The sequence below is a fragment of the Erythrolamprus reginae genome, chromosome 2, assembly GCF_031021105.1.
Source record: "Erythrolamprus reginae isolate rEryReg1 chromosome 2, rEryReg1.hap1, whole genome shotgun sequence".
NCBI lineage: Eukaryota > Metazoa > Chordata > Lepidosauria > Squamata > Dipsadidae > Erythrolamprus > Erythrolamprus reginae.
The window spans coordinates 132,443,304-132,469,743 of NC_091951.1; positions in this window are offsets into that span (position 1 = coordinate 132,443,304).

Here is a 26,440-nt window from a genome sequence, read left to right on the forward strand (position 1 = left end):
GGTCCCTTTCAACATAAATAAATAAATAAATAAATAAATAAATAAATAAATAAATAAATAAATAAATAAATAAATAAATAAATAAATAAATAAATAAATAAATAAATAAATAAATAAATAAATAAATAAATAAATAAATAAATAAATAAATAAATAAATAAATAAATAAACAAACAAACAAACAAACAAACAACTTAAATTTATCTATGGCTAAAAACAAATGAAGACATTATTATGGGCTCATAGAGAAGGGGTCGAATAAAATATACATGTAGTTAAGGGAAATGGGGAAAAGCCTATGGGAGCAAAATGCATTTTATTAAAATCATTCATCTTGCAAAAACTATGATTCATATGGACTTACTAATTGCAATGATGGGTGAACAATAATATTAGATAAGATTGATTCCATTTATTTCAGTGAAGAGGAAACAAGGGAGAGAAGTCATTGTATACCAACTGCAGTTTATCCAAATAAATGACTTGGATGAGGAGATAGATGGGGAACTCATCGAATTTGCAGATGACAGCAAGCTGGCAGGAATAGACAACACTCCAGAAGATAGGCTTAAGATATAGAAGGATCTTCACAGATTTGAACACAGGGCGCTATCTAACAAAATGAAATTCGATGGTGAAAAAAGTAAGGTTCTACATTTAGGCAAGAAAAACAAAATGCACAGGTACAATATATGTGGTATCTTTCTCAATAATAGCAACTGTGAGAGGGATCTTGAAGTCCTAGTGGACAACCATTTAAATATGAACCAGTAGTGTGCAACAGCTGCCAAAAAAGCTAACACAGTTCTAGGCTGCATAAACAGGGATAGAATCAAGATCATGTGAAGTGTTAATACCACTTTATAAGGCCTTGGTAACACTTGGAATACTCCTCTCAGTTTTGATCACCCTGCTATAAAAAAAAATGTGGAGACTCTAGAAAGAGTGCAGAGAAGAGCAACAAAGATGATTATGGGACTGGAGGCTAAAACACATGAAGAATGATTATAGGAATTGGGTATGTCTAGTTTAATTAAAAGAAGGACTATAGGAAACATTCCAATATCTCAGAGGCTGCCACAAAGAAGAGGGGGTCAAACTATTCTCCAAAGCACCTGAGGGTAGGGCAAGAAGCAATGGGTGAAAACTAATCAAGGAGAAAAGCAATTTAGCACTAAGGAGAAATTTCCTGACAGTTAAACAATTAATCAGTGGAACAACTTGTCTCTAGAAGTTGAGAATGCTCCAACACTGAAAGTTTTTAAGATGTTGGATAACCATTTGTTTGAAGTAGTGTTGGACTAGAAGACCTCAAAGGGGGTTGGACAAGAAGATCTGAAAGGTCCCTTTTAACTCTATAATTCTATTATTCTAATAACTGAGACAAAATAAAATATTACTTGGACAAGAGTAACTTGTGCAGGTGAATTATCGTAAAAAAGGACATAACTGCTATTCTCGGTTCAGATTATGTGAGATTTAATTGTCTATAATAGGTACAGAGGCTACAGTATATTCCCAATCTCTTCTGAATAACCATACCAGAAAAGAAAGGATTTGTTTATTTATTTATTTGTTTTATATGTATAATTTATAGGACTGCCATTTGATATAATGATTCTAGGTGGCACAAACAAAACTACAACTCCTCACTTTTTACACCACTGCATATACGTGCATGCACATGTACAACAAGTGGCTCATATTTTATCATTGGAGTGGTCACAAAATTACATGGATAATACAGACCTTACAGTCTATGATTAGCCTTAGGTTCCATTTGGTAATAGCTATTTTGAAGGCTGGCTCAAACCTTTTTGATGTATCTTAAATATGTAGAACTGAAAAGTAATTGAAGAAAGGGTTGTGGAAACATGAGCCAAATTTTATCTGATGTTGATCATTGTCAAGACAGACTGTGTTGTCTTTTGTAAAAGCATAAACATATGATGCTTCAATTCTCCCATTGTTTACCTTTGCTTCATTTTTATTATTTTTTTAACAGCACAGTCACACCATTTCAAAAATCAATATTCAATTTAATCTCCATCACTGAACATGAACCCCATGTAATATAAAGTACTGTATACCTTTTGCTTGCAAAGCTCCCTTTAAGAAAAAGGAGAGAAAGAAACTTCACTTCATAAGTGACTTCTCAGTGTGCATTACTTTTCAACATGCAATGATTCATATGTTTCCCTTGTGGTGGAATATTGTTTTCATTTTCTAACATGGGTAATGTTCTAAGTTTAATGTAATTAAATAGCCTGTTTTCAAAAATTGATCCAATGCTGTTAAAATGTATAGAAAATTTATTAGATTAGATTTGTATGCCGCCCCTCTCCGAAGATTCCTCTTTGTAAAACCACCCTAACCAAGACCAACCCAGATGAAGCCAACAAAATGAGATTTGAAGTCACCAATGTCCTCTGCTCCAGCAGAACACCCAGAAGCAACTTACAGAAATATATATACTGTATATATATATTTCAATAAGTCCATCTTTTCTCAGATAGAAAATCATTCATGTCTCCATTTAGAAGAGATATCCTCCAATCCTTGGCGGAGCGATCTGGAAGGGACCTTGGAGGTCTTCTAATACAACATCCTGCTCCAGCAGAAGGCCCTATACAATTTGAGAAAAATGGTTGCCTAGTCTTTTTCTTAAAAAATCTCCGGTGATAAAGGATCCACAACTTCGGAAGACAAGCTATTTCACTGGCAATTGTTCTCAGTGTTAAAAAGTTTCTCCTTAATTCCAGGTTGTTTCCATCCATTTTTTTTTTGTCCTTCCCTCTGACGTTTTGGAAAATAAGTTGACCCCGTTCTCTTTGTGGCAGCCCTCCAAATATTAGAATACTGCTATCATGTCTCCCTAGTCCTTCTTTTCTGTCAAGTAGCCAAATCCAAATCCTGCAACTGTTCTTCATATATTTTAGTCTCTAGGTCTTTAATCTTCTTAGCTGCTATTTGCTGAACTTTTTCAAAGTCTCAACATTTTTTTGTAATGTTGAGATATTTTTTACAAAAGAAGTTTATTAATGGGGTGAAAAGTTTACATAAATGGAATTTATTATTAAAAGTCTGAATCAGGGAAATTTCTGTAATCACTATGCACATTGGGAATTTACATAAAAGTCCATTTGTCATAAATGAAATTAATTAATATTTTATGAATCTTAAAAATAAACTTGAAAAATTAAAAGTGAATGCTACATTGATGTTCTAATGCAAACAATGACGTGAATTGCATATTTGTATTCTTCAAAAGCAATCAAGGATCATCTTCAAGAATCTCTTTCTGTGTGTTTTTTTTCCCTCTATCTCTGTCTCCCAACACCCACTCTCAGAAATGCCAGTTAAGTTTCCTGATAGTTCTTCTCAATTGTCTTTATACTGTTAATTTAGCAGAGAAGAACCTGTTATGTATAGGCTGGTGAGTCAAAAGGTATCCTTAATAGCCCATCAAAATTGTTTTATCACTCTCAGAATATCACTTGCATATTGGAGGATTTAGAGAACATTTAAGGAGAAAGTGTTAAAACTTCCAAAATCTCATGGAATCAGTTTCACTACATGATTCCACCAACTCAGATCTACTGAGCCCTAGCCCTATTCACTTTTCCAGCATTGCCCTCGTCATAAAAAGTTTGGAACTAATGGAATAATTTGAAAAATAGTTCTTACCTGCTTTCTAAAATGTAACCTATCTCAGAATATGTTGATATGATACACAGATGCCAAATCAAATTTGTGATTTCAGTAACTGTACAACTTGGAAAAAATACCTAATGAATAATATTAATTAATTTATTTATAAAATGGGCAGCTTTTTGAAGTGAATTACATGCAAAGATTATTCAATTACATGTGATGGAATCTAGCAAATAAACTTTAATAAGAAATGTATAACAAAAGAATAAGTTATGAGTGATAGGGCTGTAAACCACCCATAGTTGCTTCAAAATAAGATAGGTAGAAAATAAAATTTAAAAATGAATAAATAATAAATAATACAAGTAATGATTTATAAGAAAAATTTTGCTGACCAATATTAAGAGAAGAAAAGCTTAAGAAACACAGTCAAGAAATAAATGACAGTAATCTGTCAACCGTGAAAAACTAAATGTATTTAATAACATGCAATCAGGTAGTTCTTTGTGTAATATTTGTTATAAATCCATTTGCTACAGGCCAGGCCTTTACATGGCCTGGTCTGAGCATAAATAGTATGCATCAAGCATTGTCCTAAATTGCACAAGGTGATGACAGTATCTTTGTAGTCATATAGAAAAATTACAATAAACCTTATGCTTGATTTGAGTGTATGTGACATCACGCTAATGATAGTGCTGTCACATTCTTCATGCTTATTGAACAAAATAAAGCTACTTTGACATTCTGGCATCTGCTTGGCTTAAATATGAGATAATGTAGGGACTAAAAAGTACTTTAGAGATTATTGAGTCCAACTTTGCTGGTGCTGAAATTTAATGTTAGAGCACTCCCCTGAGATGTTACTCTCGGAAAAGATAGTTCACCAATCTCCCAAGGTAATCTGTTTGTTGTTAAAAAAACATACGATTATCAAATTCTTCCTCATATTTGTTTCCTTTGAATTAAATTCATTGTTTCTTTTTAAATTTTGTGTTCTGGTACAATTTTATCCCTTTAGATACTTGAAGACACTTCTTCACAGTCTTTTCTTCTAGCTAAACATTGCTTCCCCCTGCGAAGGAATCTCTAACATAGTCTGAGAGTATAGATTATGGTGAAGGATCCTTCCCCCCCTTTTTTTTTAGATTGTTTTCCTCCTTTTACTTTCTCTTGATTCTTTTCTCTCTTTCTTTCTTTCTCTTCTATTTTTATCTTATATAAATCTTATATATATTCCTCTGATTCCCTCCCTCTCTCCTGTACTTTTATTTTTCTTTTTCTGTTGTGCCAAATCGCAATCTTTTTTTTTTCTTATATCTCCTGGTTTACGCTAATTTGTATTGAAGGTTATTTTGTTTTATTATTTTACTTTTTTCTTTCATAGCATTTAATTTAGAGTAATAAGACAATATAAGGTGATATTTGTTTAAAACCATATTATTGATTATATTTGCAATTCAAGTTTTTTTTTTAAAGGGAATTTGTTTTAGAAATTGACTGAATACGTTTGGAATTTGTAGTGACTCTCTACATTTCGCTAACATAAAATAACATTAACGGTAAATTTAAGAATGTCGAGTACTTCTACTTTTACTAAAACAATCAAGAAACAAACGTCCGCGGCATCATCGCCCCAAGGATCACCCCACTCCTCCCCGGCACACCAGGTTTTGTCTGTAACTATGTCTACCAAGGAGAAGGAGAAAGAAAAGCCACAACAATCCTCACTTGCTACAATACAAGAAACATTGAATGCATTGCAAGCCTTTATGCTCCAATCACAAAATGATGCATCCCAGCAGAGAGAAGCCATAAAAGCAGAAATGGCTGAGATGAAGGCAGATACAGCAGAGATGAAGGACCAGATGAAGGAGATTAAACAAACTTTGAAGGAGAGTGAAGATCGAATGAAAGCAGTTGAAGAAAAAACAGAGAAAATTGAGAAAAGAATGGACCATCTTGATGACAGCGCGCACCTGCGTTATAGAAGATATGATGAATCGATTACACACTTGGAAATGCAACGTGCTTCATATGGGCTACGGTTTCAAAATATTATAGAAGAGAAGGATGAAGACTTAAAGGCCATTATGGCCGAAATTATTGGAGGAATCCTACAAATGGATCCCGCAGAATTAATAAAAGAAATTGGTGAAGTTTACAGAATTTCTAATAGCTACATTCATCGCCATAATCTTCCAAGAGAGATTCATATCAAATTTGTAAGAAGAACGCTGAGAGATGACATTCTACATTGGGCAAGATCTGGACAACCGCAATTCAAGGGTAAAGATATAAAAATATTGAAACAGGTTCCAAGAAGCGTCAGAGAGAACAGAAGAGACTACCACTTCTTGACCAAAATTTTGATTAAAGAGAACATAACTTTTCGTTGGCTTATTCCACAAGGACTGTCATTGACATGGAAATCTACAAGATACAAACTGGAAAATTTAGATCAAGCAAGAGACTTTTACGAAAACAGTGGAATAAGCCAAATGGAGCAAATAACAAAAGAACTGACAGCACTCCAGGCGGAAGCTATGGGGGCTCTATCACAAGAGCAAGAACATGACCAAGGCGTGAGAAGAAAGCAACTGCAGCGCAAAACCAAAAAATACAATAAATGACTACATTGAGTGACTTAAAAATCTTCTCTGTAAATGTTAATGGACTAAATGAACCAAAAAAAAGGAAGCAAATGTTTTCTAAAATTAAGAACCAAAAGGCTCAAATTGTGATATTACAAGAAGTACATATAAAAAAAAGTAATCGGAATTTATTATTAAATACTAAAATTGGAAACATGTATGCTGCATTAGCGGACCAAAAAAAAAGAGGAGTAGCGATGTATGTGGAGAACTCTATAAATTCCAAACAATTATTTAGTGATGATGAAGGCAGAATTTTGATCGTCCAAGTTAGTATTGAACCTAGACCTCTTACTATTGTTTCTATATACGCCCCAAATGAAGATCAAATGACATTTTATAAAAAATTGCATCAAAAAATTATTGAATTAAATGTGGAAAATATGTTAATTATTGGAGATTTTAATGCTATTTCAAATAGACAATTGGACCACTCGGGAGGGGAAAAAAACAATAACAAGAAAAAAACAAGAATTTATTACCCTCCACTTTCCAAAAAATGAAAACAGAATTATTATTGAATGATATTTGGAGGGAAAGATTTCCCCAAAAAAGGCAGTATACCTTTTATTCAAATCCCCATAAAATTTGGACGAGAATAGATATGGTATGGGCCCCGAAAATAACAGCAGAATATATAAAAGAGGTTGTGATAGATGTTAATACATGGGCGGATCATAATCCAGTAATAGTTTATATGAGAAATAGTAAAAAGCGTTATAACTGGCAAATGAATAGAAATATTCTGAAAGAGAAAGAGTATAAAGATTGGATCGAGAAAGAATTAAAAATATTTTTTGAAATTAATAAAACCTCAGACACTACTCCCCAAAATTTATGGGATGCAACTAAAGCATACATAAGAGGGTTAACAATATCCTATACAGCAAAATATAATAAGGGAAAGAAAAGTAAATACGAACAATTAATAAAAGAATTAAAACAGTTAGAATTAATATCACAACAAAATATAAAAGACAAAGATTTAGGAAAAAAAATAAATATTATTAAACATAAAATTAGATTGGAGGACCAGAATCAAATAGTAGAAAAAATAAAAAGAACCAAACAATACTATTTCGAACATGCTAATAAACCAGGTAGGTGGTTAGCATATAAATTAAGGAAACAGAGACAATCTAAATTAATTAAAAAATTAGAAGACAAAGATGGAACAATAAAATACTATACAGAAGGGAAAGCAAATATAGTACAAAACTTTTTTAAAGAATTATATAAACATGATAATATTGAGGAAGATGAAGTATTTAAATATTTAGAAAGCTCGGAGTTACCTCAACTAACAGAAGAACAACAGGAGAGGATGGAAAGTCCTATAACAATGGAAGAACTCCTTACAATTATTAAAAGGCAGAAAAATAATAAGGCTACTGGGCCAGATGCCATTCCAGCAGAGTGGTATAAAATAGAAAATGAGATAATAAGAAAGAATATGTTACAAATTTTTAATGAATGCAGGCAAGACGGTAAAATTCCTAAAACATGGTCTGAATCTTTGACAACCCTAATTCACAAACCAGGTACAGCACCGGAAAAAATCAAAAACTATAGACCAATATCGTTATTAAACGTCGATTATAAAATATTTACTGCAATATATGCAGATAGGTTAAAAACAATTATAAATAGTAAAATCCATCAAGACCAAAATGGTTTTTTGCCAGGTAGACAGATTAGAAATAGCCTTAGAACAATTATTAATGTATTAGAATATTACGAACAACACCCAGAAAAAACTTTAGCATTAATGTTTTTAGATGCCCAAAAAGCCTTTGACAATGTTAATTGGACATTTATAAAAATGCAATTAAATAAAATGAGATTCGGTCCCAAATTTGTTAATTTAATAGATGCTATTTATTCAGAGCAAACAACTAAAATTATATTAAATAACAACCAATTAGAAGCTTTTACAATAAATAAAGGAGTTCGACAAGGATGTCCCATTTCACCCTTACTCTTCATTATGTCTTTAGAAACCCTACTAATAAAGATTAGAGCAGATTCAAGGATAAAAGGCTTAACTATTGGAAAAGAGACATACAAAGTTCAAGCCTTTGCAGATGACTTGACTTTTATTATTGAAGATCCAATTGTAACAGCCCCAAGATTGATCTGGACAATAGAACAATATGGTAAAGTAGCAGGTCTAAAAATAAATAAAAATAAAACACAATTTATAACAAAAAATATGAATAAAACTCAAGAAAGTAACTTGGAATGCATTTCTGAAATCAAGATAGTTAAAAAAGTTAAGTACTTGGGAATCTGGCTAACTTCCAAAACAATAACATTAAAAAATGATAATTATATAAAATTAATTAAGGAAATTAAAAAAGATTTAGAAATATGGAATAATTTAAAAATATCTTTTCTGGGTAGAATTGCCACAATCAAGATGAACATTCTACCCAAAATCTTGTTCTTGTTTCAGGTAATCCCAATAAATCCAGGAGGGAATTTTTTCAAAGATTTAACAAATATGGTTAAAAAATTCTTATGGCAAGGTAAAAAGGCAAGAATAAAAATAAATATGCTAGAGGATATAAAAAAGAGAGGAGGCTTTGCCCTCCCAAACTGGAAACTATATTATCAGGCAGCCGCCCTAACATGGATTAAAGACTGGATAACTTTGGAAGATAAAAGAACATTAAAATTAGAAGGTCATGCTTGGCTGGCATGCCTTTGTTTGGTATGATAAAGATAAAAATCATTCATATTTCAAAAGACATACGTTAAGAAAATACCTACTGGAGGTATGGAAACATATAAGGAAAAACCATTTGTTAACTATCCCTGATTGGGTGGCCCCCCTAGAAGCAATTATACATCCAAATTCTATTAAGGATACAAAAACAATAAGATATAAAGATTTGTTAGATGATCAAATGAAGTTAAAATCTAGAATTAAATTACAAGAACAAGGAACAATAATTGATTGGTGGCATTATGCACAGATTAGATCTAGATACCAGAAGGATACCACGCTTTATATTTTTAATAAAAATAAAAATTTATTGAGTAATTTAATTACCATCAATCAAAATAGAACAATTGGGAAAATATACAAATATTTGATTGCCCATAAGAACATTGAATTAACTTTAAAAGATAACATGATAGTTTGGTGTAAGAATATAGGGAAAGATATAGATATAGACACATGGGAGAAAGTTTGGATAAATAATTGGAAAATGACAAAATCAGTGTCTATGAAAGAAAACCAAATTAAAATGTTTTACAGATGGCATCTTCCACCATACAGAATAGCAAAAATGTTTCCCAAGACCTCCCCGTTATGTTGGAAATGCAAGAAAGAAATAGGGACCTACTACCACCAATGGTGGACATGTGGCAAAGCTAAAACGTATTGGAAAAAGATAGAGAGAGTGATAAAAGAAATAGTTATGCAAAATATAGAAATCACCCCGGAGTTTTGTTTGTTAGGAATTACCAACCAGGTTTACAAGCAAGAAATTTTATATTTAATTGTACATATTTTAACCGTGGCAAGAATTATATACGTGCAAAATTGGAAAGGGCAAAATATCCCCAAAGAAAACGAAGTTATTATAAAAATATTAGACTGCGCGGAAATGCATATGATGACAAGACGATTAAATGACCAAGAAGAATCAAAATTTTATGAAACATGGAACAAAGTTTATATATGGATAGACAAGAAAAAAATTAAAGAAAATCAAAGTCAAAATATGTAAGAAGTAAATATATATGTAATGGTTGAGATTTGTTTTTTTTAAAGAATGGTACTAGAATTAGATTATATATACAATAGTATGTTATTAGCTATTTTTTTATGTATTAGTATTCAACTATGTATTCAATTTTGCATTCTTTTTTCTATATCTGCATTTACACTTTTGAGATAAGTGGGGAGGATACCTCCCCAATCTATATGTTTAATGTTTGTAAGTTTGTGCGTCCTTTTATGAAAATTAATAAAAAGATTTATTAAAAAAAAAAGATTATGGTGAAGGATCATTGCAGAAAGTATTAGTCAGGGTAGGAAACATGAGAAAGAGATGCAAAATTGGAGAGAGAGAGAGAGAGAGAATCTGTAGTGCAAAGATGTATGAAACATTTTCCCCGTCCCACCTCCCACTTCCACTGGATGGATGGTTGGCTGCTTAAAATGCAAAATATAGTGTTATATTTGTGTGATGGCATAAAGTAGAAAAAATGCTGCATTTTTTGTTTTAGAAACTTCCTTTGAGGCCGTATTATGTATAAAATTCCTTAGAGAACATACTAAGATCCTAGTGAATTGCTGAAAAATCTCAAAAACATACCAAGAAAACTGTTCATTTTCTGAAACTGCACAGCTGTTAAAAAAAGGAAAAGTATCAATATAAATATCACACTCATATAGAAATTAAATTCACTTATAATTTTCACAGTTATTATTATAACTAATCCTTTTAGTATTGTTCCACTACAACCTTGCTTAAAATTCTAGGATGAAGATACAGCTATTTAATACTTGTTTTACGATGAAGCACAGTGCTTCATCTCACTCCTACAAACATAAAAATATGCTTAAGCTGTTCTGTTCGAAAAAACTCCCTAATGTTATGTTCGGGTCACATACGACCCGGACCGAAAACTCTTCATTTGAAGTGCTTATGTTTGGTCAATTTGAAAACTTTTTTTACTTGGAAAGTAGTCTGAACATTTCTGCACACAATGATATGAAAATTGAAATGAAAAAAGTAAATCTTATTGGATTATTTTGCGGATATATTGCATGCCCCCCCCCCCCGTTTTTGTGATTTTTTTTCAATTTATGGATAGTTTTGCTTGCAAAATACATTCTATTTTACTAAAGTTGGTGTGGGATTGGTAGCTTGAACATTTCTGAACATAATGATATGAAAATTGAACTGGAAAAATTGATGCATATTGGTTTATTTTGCACATAAATGGGCCCCCATGCTTATACTCAAATAGGCTTATACTCGAGTCGGCTTATAATTTGAGTATAAGACAATATGGTTTTATATTCAAAAATAAACCAATAAGAATCTTTTTTTTTCAGTTCATTTCTATTTTTCTTATGTTCAGGATTGTTTCAAAAGGATATTCCAAATATTTCTAGCCAAATATGTATAAAAAGTGACAATAATGGCACACAGCAAGGCCGAGGGGGGGGGGTGGCCCTTTTGTGGCAACAATAAACCAATAAGAACCATTTTTTTCAGTTCATTTATATTTTTATTATGTTCAGGACTGTTCAATTTAGTATAACAAACCTTTTGGGGGGAAATTCCTTAGGGATTTGTAGCCTTAAAAAATAGAAATTGACACGAAATTCAGAAAGGATGGGGGGAGGGGATTTTTGATCAAAATAAAAATATAAATCTCAATTTTTCCAGTTCAATTTTCATATCATTATGTTCATAAATGTTCAAACTAGTTTTCCAGTTGAAAAAGTTTTCAAAAAGATCAAATTAAAGTACCTAAAAAAAATATTTTTGGTCCGGTCATATACGAACAGAAACAGACTCGAAGTGATGATTTTGTTTTGCCCAGAAAACAATTAGCCACCACCCCAAAAATATTTTTTGATGATCAGCATTGTTAATTTGAGTAAATTAATGCCTAAGATTTTAAAGAATATTTCGGATTTGGAGCATAAAAAAATAAAAAGTGAAAATGGATGCAAGCAGCCGAGGCGGGGGGGGAGGCCTTATTTCTGATGTTAAAAAACCAATAAGAATCATTTTTTTCAGTTCCTTTATATTTTTCTTATATTCAGAAATGTTCAAGCTACCAATCCCACACCAACTTTAGTAAAATAGAATGGATTTTGCAAGCAAAACTATCCATAAATTGAAACAAATTCACAAAAATGGGGGGGGGGGCATGCATTATATCCACAAAATAAAACAATAAGATTTACTTTTTTCATTTCAATTTTCATATCATTGTGTGCAGAAATGTTCAGACTACTTTCCAAGTGAAAAAAGTTTTCAAATTGACCAAACATAAGCACTTAAAATGAAGAGTTTTCGGTCCGGGTCGTATGTGACCCGAACATAACATTAGGGAGTTTTTTTGCCCAGCAAAAACTAAGCCCCCCCCCCAAAGAATTCTCATAGAGAGAACCCCTGAAATGATGAAAAGTCATGAAATTTCAAGTTTCAGATATGCAGGGAAATTTTTTTACAGGGACTCAAACTTGGCTTCGGGTCGCATACGACCCGAACAGAACAGCAGGGTTTTAAACTATGCCAGAAATAAGAGCTACGTAGCAATACAATATAGTTGCTATTTATTTATATTAATTTATATGTCATTCATATCTCCAATAGGGGGACTTTGGGTGGCTTATAAGGACTTGTTTGAAATGTACAAAATAGGAGATGTTGGGTAATATATGCAATACATAATGTAACGCACACAATCTTAAGGATTCTGTATTTAAAGGGCTTTCCCCCCCCCCCAAACTACGGACATTAAATTATTAAAACTATGCAAAAAACAGAACAAAAGGGACTGATACCATGGGGATGAGATCTTTTTACCTGTAACCACCTGCAGGATTGAGCAACCCTCTTATGGCCCCAAGCCAACAAGTAAAACCAAGTTTTAATATCCTTCCGGAAGGCAAAAATAGTGGAAACAGTTCTCATCTCTGATCATAGACTTTTCCACCGGGTCACTCAGGGTCATAGAGAAAAAGGTTTTCTTCTTCATCCTGCCCACCAAAATTTCTTAGCAGAACAGGTCCATAATAAGTCCCTTTCCTGGGAAAGGTTGGAAATGTGCCCATTTATTTAAAAAAAAATGGCATATTTTATCATATCTGTTGGACTTGTGTTAAAGATTTTTAAAATGGCCAAAAATCCACAGATCAATAGAAAAAATAATAGGGAAACACATGGATTTTAAACTGAATTGCTTTTATTAGGGTGATATTAAAAATGATAAGAAAAGTATGTATTTAATATTACATGTCCTAACAACAGCGAAGATTATTTTCACACAATACTGGAAAAATGAAGAAATACTGTAAGATGAAGACATAAGTTCTTAGAAGAACTTGAACAATTAAAGATAAATAAGGCAATGGGTCCAGATGGCATCCACCCCAGAGTTCTTAAAGAACTCAGATCTGTCATTGCTACCCCCCTGACTGATTTGTTTAACAAATCCCTGTTAACAGGATATGTTCCTGAGGATTGGAGAATGGCCAGTGTTGTGCCTATCCACAAGAAGGGCAGTAGAGAAGAAGCTGGTAACTACAGGCCAGTTAGCTTGACATCAGTTATATTTAAAATGATGGAGACTCTACTCAAAAAGAGGATAAATCAGCACCTAAAAAACAATAACTTATTGGACCCAAATCAGCAAGGCTTTACTGAAGGCAAATCATGTCAGACTAATCTCATTGATTTCTTTGATTATGTCACAAAGGTGTTGGATCAAGGTGGTGCCGTGGATATTGCCTATCTGGACTTCAGCAAAGCCTTTGATACGGTTCCACATAAAGAGCTGATAGATAAATTAGGGAAGATTGGACTTAATCCCTGGATAGCTCAGTGGATTTCAAGCTGGCTGAAGCGTAGACATCAGAGAGTTATTGTTAATGGTGAGTATTCTGAGCAGAGACAGGTTACAAGTGGTGTGCCACAAGGGTCTGTTCTGGGTCCTATTCTTTTTAATATGTTTGTGAGTGACATAGGGGAAGGTTTGGTAGGGAAGGTTTGCCTATTTGCCGATGACTTTAAAGTGTGCAATAGGGTTGATATTCCTGGAGGGGTCTGTAAATGATTTAGCTTTACTAGATAAATGGACAAAGCAATGGAAACTGCAGTTTAATGTTTCCAAATGTAAAATAATGCACTTGGGGAAAAGGAATCCTCAATCTGAGTATTGCATTGGCAGTTCTGTGTTAGCAAAACCCTCAGAAGAGAAGGATTTAGGGGTAGTGATTTCTGACAGTCTCAAAATGGGTGAGCAGTGTGGTCGGGCAGTAGGAAAAGCAAGTAGGATGCTTGGCTACAGAGCTAGAGGTATAACAAGCAGGAAGAGGGAGATTGTGATCCCCTTATATAGAGCGCTGGTGAGACCACATTTGGAATACTGTGTTCAGTTCTGGAGACCTCACCTACAAAAAGATATTGACAAAATTGAACGGGTCCAAAGATGGGCTACAAGAATGGTGGAAGGTCTTAAGCATAAAACGTATCAGGAAAGACTTAATGAACTCAATCTGTATAGTCTGGAGGACAGAAGGAAAAGGGGGGACATGATCGAAACATGTCAAACATGTCAAAATATGTTAAAGGGTTAAATAAGGTTCAGGAGGGAAGTGTTTTTAATAGGAAAGTGAACACAAGAACAAGGGGACACAATCTAAGTTAGTTGGGGGAAAGATCAAAAGCAACGTGAGAAAATATTATTTCACTGAAAGAGTAGTAGATCCTTGGAACAAACATCCAGCAGACGTGGTTGGTAAATCCACAGTAACTGAATTTAAACATGCCTGGGATAAACATATATCCATTGTAAGATAAAATACAGGAAATAGTATAAGGGCAGACTAGATGGACCATGAGGTCTTTTTCTGACGTCAGACTTCTATGTTTCTATGTTTCTAATTAAGAAGATATTAGATTGTACAGGAATGGATGGACTTACACTGAAAATCAAACAGAAAGAAGACAAAGAATATTATCAAATATGGAACGTATTTTACCAATGGTTGGGGGAAATGGTGGAGGATAAGAAATAAGCCTCTTTACCTGACATGAGTGGACTGGTTAGTCCCATTGCTTAAAGTACCCTGAATCCATGCTACATAGGGCTTTATGGTACTTTATAACATCTTGTATTGGAAGGAAGCAAACTGGTAATAAAAGCAGATTGTGTAACAGCAATGTTATGTGTGCCACCTTAGGAACTCCCAGAACAGTTGCACATTCTGTACCAACTGTAACTTTTGATTATTCTTCAAGAGTAGGCCCATGTACAGCAGATTGCATTAATCTAACCTAGATATCTTGGGCATTTGTGACAGTATGCAGGGCATCATTCTCCCAATAAGGATGCAACTGATGGATAACATAAAGTTGCACAAAGGCCGCCTTGTCACAACTGCCACCTGATCTTTGATTTTTATTTGATCCAGATTTTTATTTGATCCAGAAGAGCACCCAGATTGCAGATTTGTCTGAAATAGTGCAAAACATTCTATACAGACTCATGAGCAACCCTTATGGGCCTATCACCTAGGTGAAAGCTGAGTTTTTTTACCACCATGAATGGCCATCAGTCCTAGAAGGCATATCCTTCCCAATATTCCTTCTTGGGGCTATTAAGTTCAATCTTCTGTCTAGATGGTGATGTAATTATTTATTAATATAATTTTAATTAATATCGTTAATATAAATTAACTATGTATTTATTTATTTATTAAATTTACCCACCACCCATATCATCTAAGTGAGTCTTAATTTTCAGAAGAAGGTTCACGAAGGAAAGAATATGAACATCATATCTATCTATGAACATCATCTATTAATCAACATCTCACATCATGATTTCAAAGACAAGGAATCTCACAGGATCGACTCTCAGATACAGTAAAATATTAGGGTAAATTATGCAGCTCTGTCATATGAGCAAGAATAATTTATCCCACTACTTGTGTGGTGAGAAGGGGAGTTGGAGCTACCTGCTACCTCCATTTTTGTAGGGTGGAGCTAGCCTCCAAAGATGGGAAGACACTGCTCTACAGCGAATCAGGACTGAATCTGAAATGTAGTTTGGTCCCCCATGGCTAGATCTTCCTCTTTTGCATGAAGGATGAAAAACAGACTCAGCGTGCAGCTCTCAAATAATGAATGAAAAGAACAATAGAACTGTGAAGACAACCAGCCATTAATGAAAAAACCTGACATTCGAGTCTGATAGCGGGGAGGTTGGAGAGATTGTGGCGTCAGAGGCTGAAAGCCAACCAGGACCTTCTGCACTTCTCGAGGTGCATATAAGTAACTCAGGAGAACAGGAGAAGCCTCTTCTTGATGCTGAAGTACACAGAGTTGCCAGAAGGGGGGTCTCTGCATGAATAGGTCTCTAGAACAATTGGCCAAATTCTTAGCTATTTAAAGTTGAGCCAGGTAATGTTTCAGTGAGGAAGTCAACTTTCATTATGTTCCAGATGTCCACTCGGATTTCTCTCTTGGGATATTATTATTTCAATGTTGAATTACGAACTGGGGAGTTAGGATCATTATCTCCGGATTTCCTGCCAACTCATAGTGAGTCAATTAATTAGAGCTGTGTGATCGAATAAAATATCTGTGAGTTTTTTATTTCTATTTTTGGACTCTAATTATCAGCTGGTACCAAACAGGCATTTTTCTTGCTTTGTTGATGAATTTCTAAATCCAAACCTCCCTGCTCCTAAAATATTAGAATTACATGCTTAAATCTTGTAAAATTAGTGTGTGGGGGGCTATTTCTTGGGGACTGGTCCCTGGGATAGAACATAAAGTCCCTTCCAACTCAGTTAATCTGTTAAAAGTAAGTAAGGATGAATGAATGGATGGCTAGGGGGAGGGAGGGAGGGGGAAGGAGGGAGCATGGTCAGGCTCAGAGTGTTCACAAACCTGGACCAGAGGTAAAAGATGTTTTCCAACATTTATCCCTGCAACCAAAATTTAAGGCATATTGACTGTTTCTTCATTGCTTATTTGACCCCATGACAATCATTAAGTGTTGTGCCCCATGATTCTTGACAAATGTATCTTTTTTTCTTTTATTACGCTGAGAGCATATGCACCAAGACAAATTCCTTGTGTGTCCAATCACACTTACCCAATAAAATTCTGTTCTGTTCTATTCTATTCTATTCTATATATGCATTCATATGATAGCTACATACCTGTTGTGATTCCGTCTGAGGCCCCTCAGGGAACGGCTGATCCTCTGCCGGCTTCCTGCTCAGAGGGGGAGGATGAGGAACAGGAGGTTCAGGCAGACGGGGAGGAGGAATCTCAGGCTGAGGGAGAGGGAGGACAGTCAGAGTCCCCCGAGAGGGAGCTCCCCCCAGCAAGCAGCCTGGATTCCTTAGATGAAAATGCACAAGCAATCATCGATCTCTGGCAGAGAAGAGCAACACAACGAAGGGGACAATTAGCCAGGTACTTTCAGCACTAAAGAGGCAACAGCTGGGTTTGGGTGTGGTGCTCTCTGGAAAGGCTGAAAAGGCAGACCCACCCTTCCTGGCTTGTGGAGTATTATCTTTGGGAGTCCTGGGACCTGGCTGTGATCTTTGGCGTCTTGGAATTCTGCTTTGTGACTTTGAATACTGAAACCTTGGGGGGGAAAGGTGTGGGTCTTATTCTCTACAGTGGTGGGTGTGCCAGCAAGAAGTCTGCTGTATTGTCTGGCCGTCAGGATTCTGCTGGGAAGTCTCATAGCCTGCCTGTTGGGAAGAACAGGTTTTTCTCTGTGTTTATTTTTCAAACTATAAAGTGCCTTTGTTTGTACCAGCGTGTCTGGCTGTTTTTTCCAGTTGGTGTTGAAGTCTGGGGGCACCCAGACAGAACAATACCCTTAAACCTCTACAGCCCATTTTAAGTCATATAAAATTGACACGTATTAATACAGCTGCTACAGTATATTATGATATTGTAAACTATATTTTGCTTGATAAATTATGTCTTTATTTTGGTCATGAATCTCTCTGGATTTGGATTACAGATGACTTTGAATCCCAGTGTTGTTTGTGAGTGAAAACCAACTGTGTATTATTTGGGCTTCTCATGATTTATATATCTTGATCATACTTGCATACTTCTATCATGTTCACATACATTATGCATATAACACAGAGATGCTTCTTAAATATATTTCTAATAGAGAATATTTCCATGTACCTAGGAGAAATTGATTCTATTATCAGTCAGAGTAAATCAATATTTATGTCAGCCTGTTATCTTACTAATGCTAGATGCCATTGAATAGACAATTGAATCTCAGATGCCAAATTTAATAAAACAGACACAATACAGCTAATAACTATGGCAGGCAATACAAAAAGTATTTCCAGAGAACAGTAATCATTCTGAAGTTCTTTTAACTTGAAGAGCTGATTTTCCAACTTTAACAAATTGATAGTAGTTATCAATAAAATCTAATACTCATGACATATATTCTGCTCTAAGTGCTTCATACAAAATGTGAATTACCATTAATTGTTAAGTCCATTAAAAAAAAAGATTGGATGAGGTGTAAGCTTCCATATTATGCAGAATTCTTCATTAGGTTATATAGTTGAAAAAGAAGAGCAGTGAAATTATTTTTTAAACGTTCATAGAGTATAAATGGAGTTACATTAAGACATATATTAATATTAATTAATTAACAAGCATTAAATTAGAATCTGACAAATTCTGAAATATTTTCTAACTGAACTTAGAAAAATACTCAGGATTCTAGGTTAAAAAAAAAGAAATGTTTATTGATTCTCATACATAAAAAGGCATTCATGTGAACATTATGGTATGGGAGCATTGGACTACCTGATTGGAAACTACTATAAAGAAGCTTTCATCACTGAACATAAGTACATACCTCTATGGTGTACATCATTGGAAGCTGAGGTAGTTTCCTGCCAGTTCAGACCGGTTCTACACAACCATTAGTAACTTGGTGGCCTGGGTTGCTGGAACTAGTAGCAACCCAGAATTTTCACACCCTGAGCCTCAGCAGCACCATAGGTGTCACCATCTTGCTTTTTTCTTCTGTGCATGTGCAGAACCTTTTTTAAAAAAGTTCTGCACATGAATAGAGGTCATTGCTGGGAAGGAATGAAAAACATGCACTTCCATCGCAATGCAAACTGGTGGGGAAGGTAAGTAGAACCTTCCTGATCAGTAGAACCTGATTGGAAGTCATGATAAAATTATATTTCTGATCACATGTAACTTTGTAACCATGTGTAGCTGAAAGTGATAATTCACAATTCACCAAAGCTTATGTAGCATCATACAGTATATCTGCAGGTCTGTTTTTGTGCATAATCAACTTTCAGTCAACTTTCCATTAAAAGTAATATAAAAGCAAAGTGCACTGATTTGTTCTGGATGTGGAATACAGAAATATAGCATAAATGATAAGAAGTTGTCTTATGCCAAAATAGAACAGATTTGCCTACTTCAATATCTATACAGAAGGCATCCATCTGAATTTATGAGAACTTCAAACCAAACAGTATTTAGTGAGAGGCACTGAAGAGTAATATGAGGTTATATATTGAACTGAATATGGTACTCTGTCCAATCCAGGATCTTTCAATAGCCCACAGAGCTGTTTTCACATCTAGCTAAACACAAAGTCATTTTTCCACACTCTAAGTTGAGTAGGTAGAGAACAAATACAGTAGTTGGTGATATTGTAATCAAGGTCCATTTCTTATCCATTTTCAAGTCTTCACGCGTTTAGATGAACAGTTGAAAGCAATTATCACTGTCAGGAGTTTCTCAGAGTTTATATTTTCCTGGAAAGCAGTCTTGTTTTTTAAGTGATGCAGACATGTTTCCAAAATCCTGTTGCATTTCTCAGAATGTGATCAGTGCAGACAAAAATAAAGGCATGCTGTTATTTCAGCAACTAGCTCAGTTGGCACTGAATTGCTGCTCTCTCCTAGGGAGATGAAGGGCAGAGGGCAGCAATGATTATTTTATGAGCACTGGCAGAGTCCTGAATAAGCAGGTGTTCCATGCCAATTATTCACCTTTTAGAAATGGTTTTCATTTCACCCAGTGTCAAGGTCAAGATTTTTTTTTCAGCTCAGAAGTAAAATGACCATAGAGTACTTTGTTCTCCTTGAACACATCTGTCTACATAGTTAAGGATACTGCTGTGACATATGATCAAAATAGTCAAGCTGCACTCCAGTACTTCATACTGTGCTTTGAGGGTGAATTGTTAGAAAATGAACCACTTTAATAATTGGACCTTTTGCCAATTAATTACTGCGATCCTTGAAACTGTACTGTGTTGATGTTTATATATCAGGAGCCATGGTAAAAACATCAGAGAAAATATCCTTGTAAGACTGCACTAGTTGTGTCAAATGACTCTAATGACTTTTGATAATTCTTGGCCCTAGATTTACTTTGACATAATTTTCTAGACAGAAACTTTGTCTCCTAAAGCAAAAATGAACAAATAACTTTGTGGTTTCTTCAATAGATTGATTATGTGCCACACAGATTGTGGATAGACAAAATGTATGTGATAATAAACTGTATATTTCTTGTTACTGATGTCACAAAATTCTTCATTATACATATTGAATTATCCTGGCTTTCTATCACATGCTTAGAATATTTTATAACTTTTCTTCATTTTGTTTAGTAGTATATTAATAAAATGTCTTATCATCATGGGATATAACACATACTGCTGTTGTTTTGCAGTTCCACTATGAAGAATTTTCCCGTGGCTGCTTATACATTTATGTAGTCAAGAGCATTTATGACTTCTTTAGACAGTTGCATTTCTCTTCCCCACCCACATACCCCTCAAAAATCTGGAGAAAGGCCATTTGATTTAAAAAACAGCAGAACATTAATATATTGATACATTTTATAATATTTTATATTTACTTTTATATTACTTTTATATTAATCTACTATTTATATTTATATCTTACATAACTTATATATTTGCATATATTTATTTCTTTTAGCATATTTTTAAATCTCCACAAAGTAATTTTATTGCTGGCATCATCTAAATAATCTGGATAACAACAACAACAATAATAATAATAGCAACAACAACAGCAACAGCAGCAGCAACAACAAAAGAGTTGGAAAGGACCCTGGAGGTCTGCTAGTCCAACCCCCTGTTTAGGTAGGAAACCCTACACTGTTTCAGGCAATTGGTTGTCCAACATATTCCTAAAACCTTCCAGTGTTCGAGCATTTACAACTTCTGGAGGCAAGCTGTTCCACTAATTAATTGTTCTATCAGGAAATTTCTCCCCAGTTCTAAGTTACTTCTCTCCTTGTTTAGTTTCCACCCATTACTTCTTGTTCTACTCTAAGGTGCTTTGGAGAATAGTTTGACTTCTTCTTCTTTGTGACAACTCCTGAGATATTGGAACACTGCTATCATGTCTCCCCCTGGTCCTTCTTTTCATTAAACTAGCCATGCCCAATTCTTGTGACCATTCTTCATGTTTTAGCCTTTAATCCCCTTTAATCCCCTAATTATCTTTTGGCACTTTTTCTAAAGTCTCAACATCCTTTTTGCATTATGGCAACTGAATGCCATACTCCAAGTGACGTTACAAGGTCATCTTGATTCTATCCTTCTGTTAATGCAGCCTAGAACTGTGTTGGCCTTTTTGGTAGCTGCTGCACACTGCTGACTCATATTTAAATGGTTGTCCACTAGGACTGCAAGATTCCTCTCAAAGTTACTACTTTTGAGCAATGTAGTAATTCTTCGGAGAGAGGCAGCATACAAATCTAATAAATAATAATAATAATTATTATTATTATTATTATTATTATTATTATTATTTTATTATTTTATTTTTATTATTATTTTATTATTATTATTATTATTGTACCACATATACTGTACCTGTGCATTTTTTTCTTGCCTAAATCTAGAACCTTATTTTTTTTTCACCATTGGATTTCATTTTGTTAGATAGCACCCATTGTTCAAGTTTGTCAAGATATATTAAGAACAGACTGAATTGATTTAGTGCTAAACAAATACCCCAAAATATTGTAGTACTATATGTTAATCTGGAATAGGATACTTAGAATATAGGAACAACAAAATTTAATATTAAAGGAAATGACAAGTATTACCAGTATTACAACAAATATGTCTGTGGGGATGGGTGGGAAAGAATCAACTTCCAGCAATAGGTGTAGCCTCACCAGGTACTCAGAGACAAATAGATGAAATGCTGACAACAGAGAAGGGGGACTCACCCATAATGCAGAACATGAATAGCACATTAAACATTGTACAAGAAACGATGCTCAGGTTAGCATAAATGATTACAAAACATCACACAGAACTAAAATCAGACATATCAAAAATAGATACCAAAATGTAGACCATACAGGCTGCCATTCAAAAAAATGAGCAACATATTAACATAGTGGGGGGGGGGAGCTGAACAGAACAGAAAGAAATTAAGAAGGTATACCATAAAATAATGGAAACCAACAAGGAATTGGAAATCTCAATAATCTATTTAGAAATGGATAGGTCCTCCTACTTCCTAAGATTTCAGAACATCCCAGAGCATAAAGAGGAGGACCTGGGGAAAGTAATGGCAGGATTGATGGCAGAGATACTACAACAAAATCGAAGAGCTATCATAAGTGAGATTGATGAAGTTTATAGAATACAAACTAATTACGCTAGGAAACACCATTCACATCCGGGGAAAAAATTAGAGAAAACATATATGCAGCCACACAAGGTGGAACACTGACGTATAAAGAAAAAGAAATAAACATCTTGAAACAGGTTTCAAGGAGGATGGGGGAACCTAGGTGAGACTACAGATCCCTGGCAACCATATTAAACAAAAAACAACAACAAAAACACCTTATTTAGATGGCTCTCCTGGAGGGGTTGATAATTACATTGGAAGGAAGGAAGGTAAAGGTGGATACCATGGAGAAGGCACAGGATATACATGACAAACTTGTTGGTATAGAGGAAGAAATGGATAGTGGGGAAAATCACGAGGAAGAACAGGAAGCAGAGGAGGAGGAGGAAAAGAAGAGGGAAACAAAAGAACCAGATGACCTAAATTCAAATGTAGAAAGATTTAAAATAAGGACACAAACAGCTGCAAAAACAAGCAAATAAATAGCTACAAAAGACCTTATAAAAGCCAGAAGTAATGCAAAAAGAAACAAAACTCATATCACTAAACATTAAGGTATTAAACAAAGCCCAGGGAAAAAAAGGATTTTTTTTCCAAAATTAGCCAAATTAAAAACAGAAATAATATGCATACAAGAAGTCCATATTAAGCAAGCACATAAAAATATTTGGAATATCAAAAATTAGGAAACTTATATACATTACTGAGTGTGGGGTGGGTGGGAGATGGCAATATATCTACAAAAAGAGATTAAATCCAAAGAAATAAAAAATGACCATAAAGGAAGATACATAATGATAGAATAAGAAATAGAAGGAGAAAAAATCTTGTTGGTAAATATCTGTGCAGCCAAAAAAATACAAAAAAAAGTTTTATCAACAGATACATGAGAAATAGGCAACAATTAATTATAAAAAACATGTGTTTAATAGGTGACTATAACAACATAATTAATCCTAGGAAAGATTACACAATGGGAAAAGGGAAAACTAGAAAAACCTCACTAGCACATACTTTTACCAATGTGACATATAAGCTAAATTTGATGGATATATAGTGATTAATGCACCTTAACAGTAAACAATATACATTCTACTCAATACCACACCAATCCTTTTCCAAAATAGATATAGTCTGGATAAGTAAAGAACTATGCAAGAAAATGGAAGCAGTTGAAATAGCCTCAAATATATGGACAGACCACAGTCCTTTGATAGTGATATGGAAAGGGAAAAGAAAGGAACATGGAGATGGCCCTAAATCTAAGTTTGCAAGGAGAAGGGCAGCCTATAAATCTAACAAACAAACAAACAAACAAACAAATCAATCCATACAACATTATTGCAAGAAAAAGAATACAAAACAATAACCAAAGAAATAAACCTATTTATGAATGAGAATAAGAAACAACCAACCACCACACAAAATTTATGGGACACGCTAAAAGCCTACATAAGGGGTATTACAATTGCTTACACAGCAAAGAAAAATAAAAAGAAATGGCAAAGCTACAATTAAAAATTAAAAGATATTAAACAGTTACAACATAAACTCCAAAAAGACCCAAAGGATGATAATGTATATAAATTATTAATGGAAGCCAGACATAAGTTAAATTTAATTGACTAACAAGACTATGCAAAAACTATTAGATTTGTTAAACAAACATTTTTCGAAAAAGCAAATAAGCCTGATAGGGAGTTGGCATAGATACAGAAATGCAACAATAAGACAAAATTTTGATAAAACCAGATGAAAAATAATATCAAAACTGTATAGATACCTACCTGACAAAATGGAGGCCATAGTAAAAGACTCGATAATAGCATGTAGGTCATAATATACACCTGGCTGACTGGGAGACGACCTGGAACACAAAGTGCAAAATAAAATCTGTAGCTTACAAAGAAAATTAATATAAAAATGTTTTACAGATGGCATTTAGCTCCATCAAGATTGGCTAAAATATATCCAAATATAAATTTGGCTTGTTGGAAATGCAAAAAAGGCATACGTACTTTCTTTCTTATGTGATGGTCATGCCCCAAAGTAAGAGGCTTCTGGAAAAAGTACATACCATATTTTTTGATGTATAAAATGCACCTCCCCCCCCCTTAAAATAGGCTGATAATTAGGGTGTGTCTTATACTCTGAAACTAGCTTTTCTCAGCCCTAATTAGCTGCTAACAATCTTCCCAGCTCTTACCTTGCAGGCTCTTTCATTGTTTCTCTCTGGAAGAATGTTTTCCGAGCCCTAAATCTTGCAGGGTTTATTTCATTTGGGGGTTTATTTTATTTCATTTGCTCTGAGTAAATTTCTTTTCAGCCCTGACAATGTTCCCAGCTGTTACCGGCTTGCAAGCACTTTCATTGTTAATCTCTGATAATAATGTATTCCAAATCCTGTCTTTGATTTTTTTTTCATTGCTTTACTTGCTCCAGAATTTCTTTCTAGTCCTAACCAGGTGCTATTAATGTACCCAAGCTCTTTCATTGTTACTCTCTGTGAAGAATGTTTTCCAAGCCCTAAGTCTTTGCAGGGTTTTTTTTCATTACTCTAACTTGCTCTGAGTAATTTTCTTTCCAGCCCTGACCAGGTGCTAACAATGTTCCCAGCTTTTACCAGCTTGGAAGCTCTTTCATTGTTATAGTCTGCCAAGAATGTGTTCCAAACCCTGTCTTTGTAGAGTTTTTTTCCCATTGCTTTACTTGTTTCAGATATTTCTTTACAACCCTAACCAGGTGCTAACAATGTTCCCAGCTCTTACCTGCTTGCAAGCTCTTTCACTGCTACTCTCTGCAAAGAAGAATGTTTTCCAAGCCCTAAGTTTTAGTAGGGTTTTTTTCCATTGCTCTACTTGCTCAGACTATTTCTTTCCAAGTGCTAATGATGTTCCCAGCGCTTTCATTGTTACTCTCTCAGAATTAAAAAAAAAAAGTAAGTACTTAACAAGGGGATAAAATAATGTGCTGAAGCTGACCACACTAAGGGTGCTAGCCAGATTAATACCTGGTAAGCATATTCTTTCCCCTATTTTCCTCCCCCAAAACTAAGGTGCGTCTTATATTCTGGTGTCTTATACTCCAAAAAATATGGTAATTGGCTACAACAAATTGCAGAAAGAGCTATGGAATACACTCCAGAGTTTTTCTTACTTGGAATAATAAGAAAACAGGATTCTAAAAATATACAATATTTAACATTGCACGTTGTAACAGCAGCAATAATTGTGTACGCACAATATTGGAAAGATAAGGAATCTCCACCATCTCCAAATGTATTAATGGATAAAATATATAGGTCTGCTGAAATGGACATGTTTACCATTGAACTCAAGGGATAAAAGAACACAGAATACCATGAACTATGGACAGACAATGATATGAGATTCTATAAGCACATGAAATATTGTATATTAACAAATAATAGCAATGTATGAAAATGGGTGTGGATCTGTGTTAAAATATTATGATGTATAAAGATAAAAAAATAATAATAATAACAAAAAATAGCAGACAGTAGCAATGTTCATGCAAGGTGCAAATGCTTCTGCATCATTTCTGATAAAACCCTGTTAGTAGACACTATTTCTGATCACTAGATACTATTAATAGACACTATTTCTGATCAGTCTTTTCAAAGACTGTTTTTGGAACTTATGATACTTGGGAAAAATATTACAAACTTTTTCCGTGGATCTCA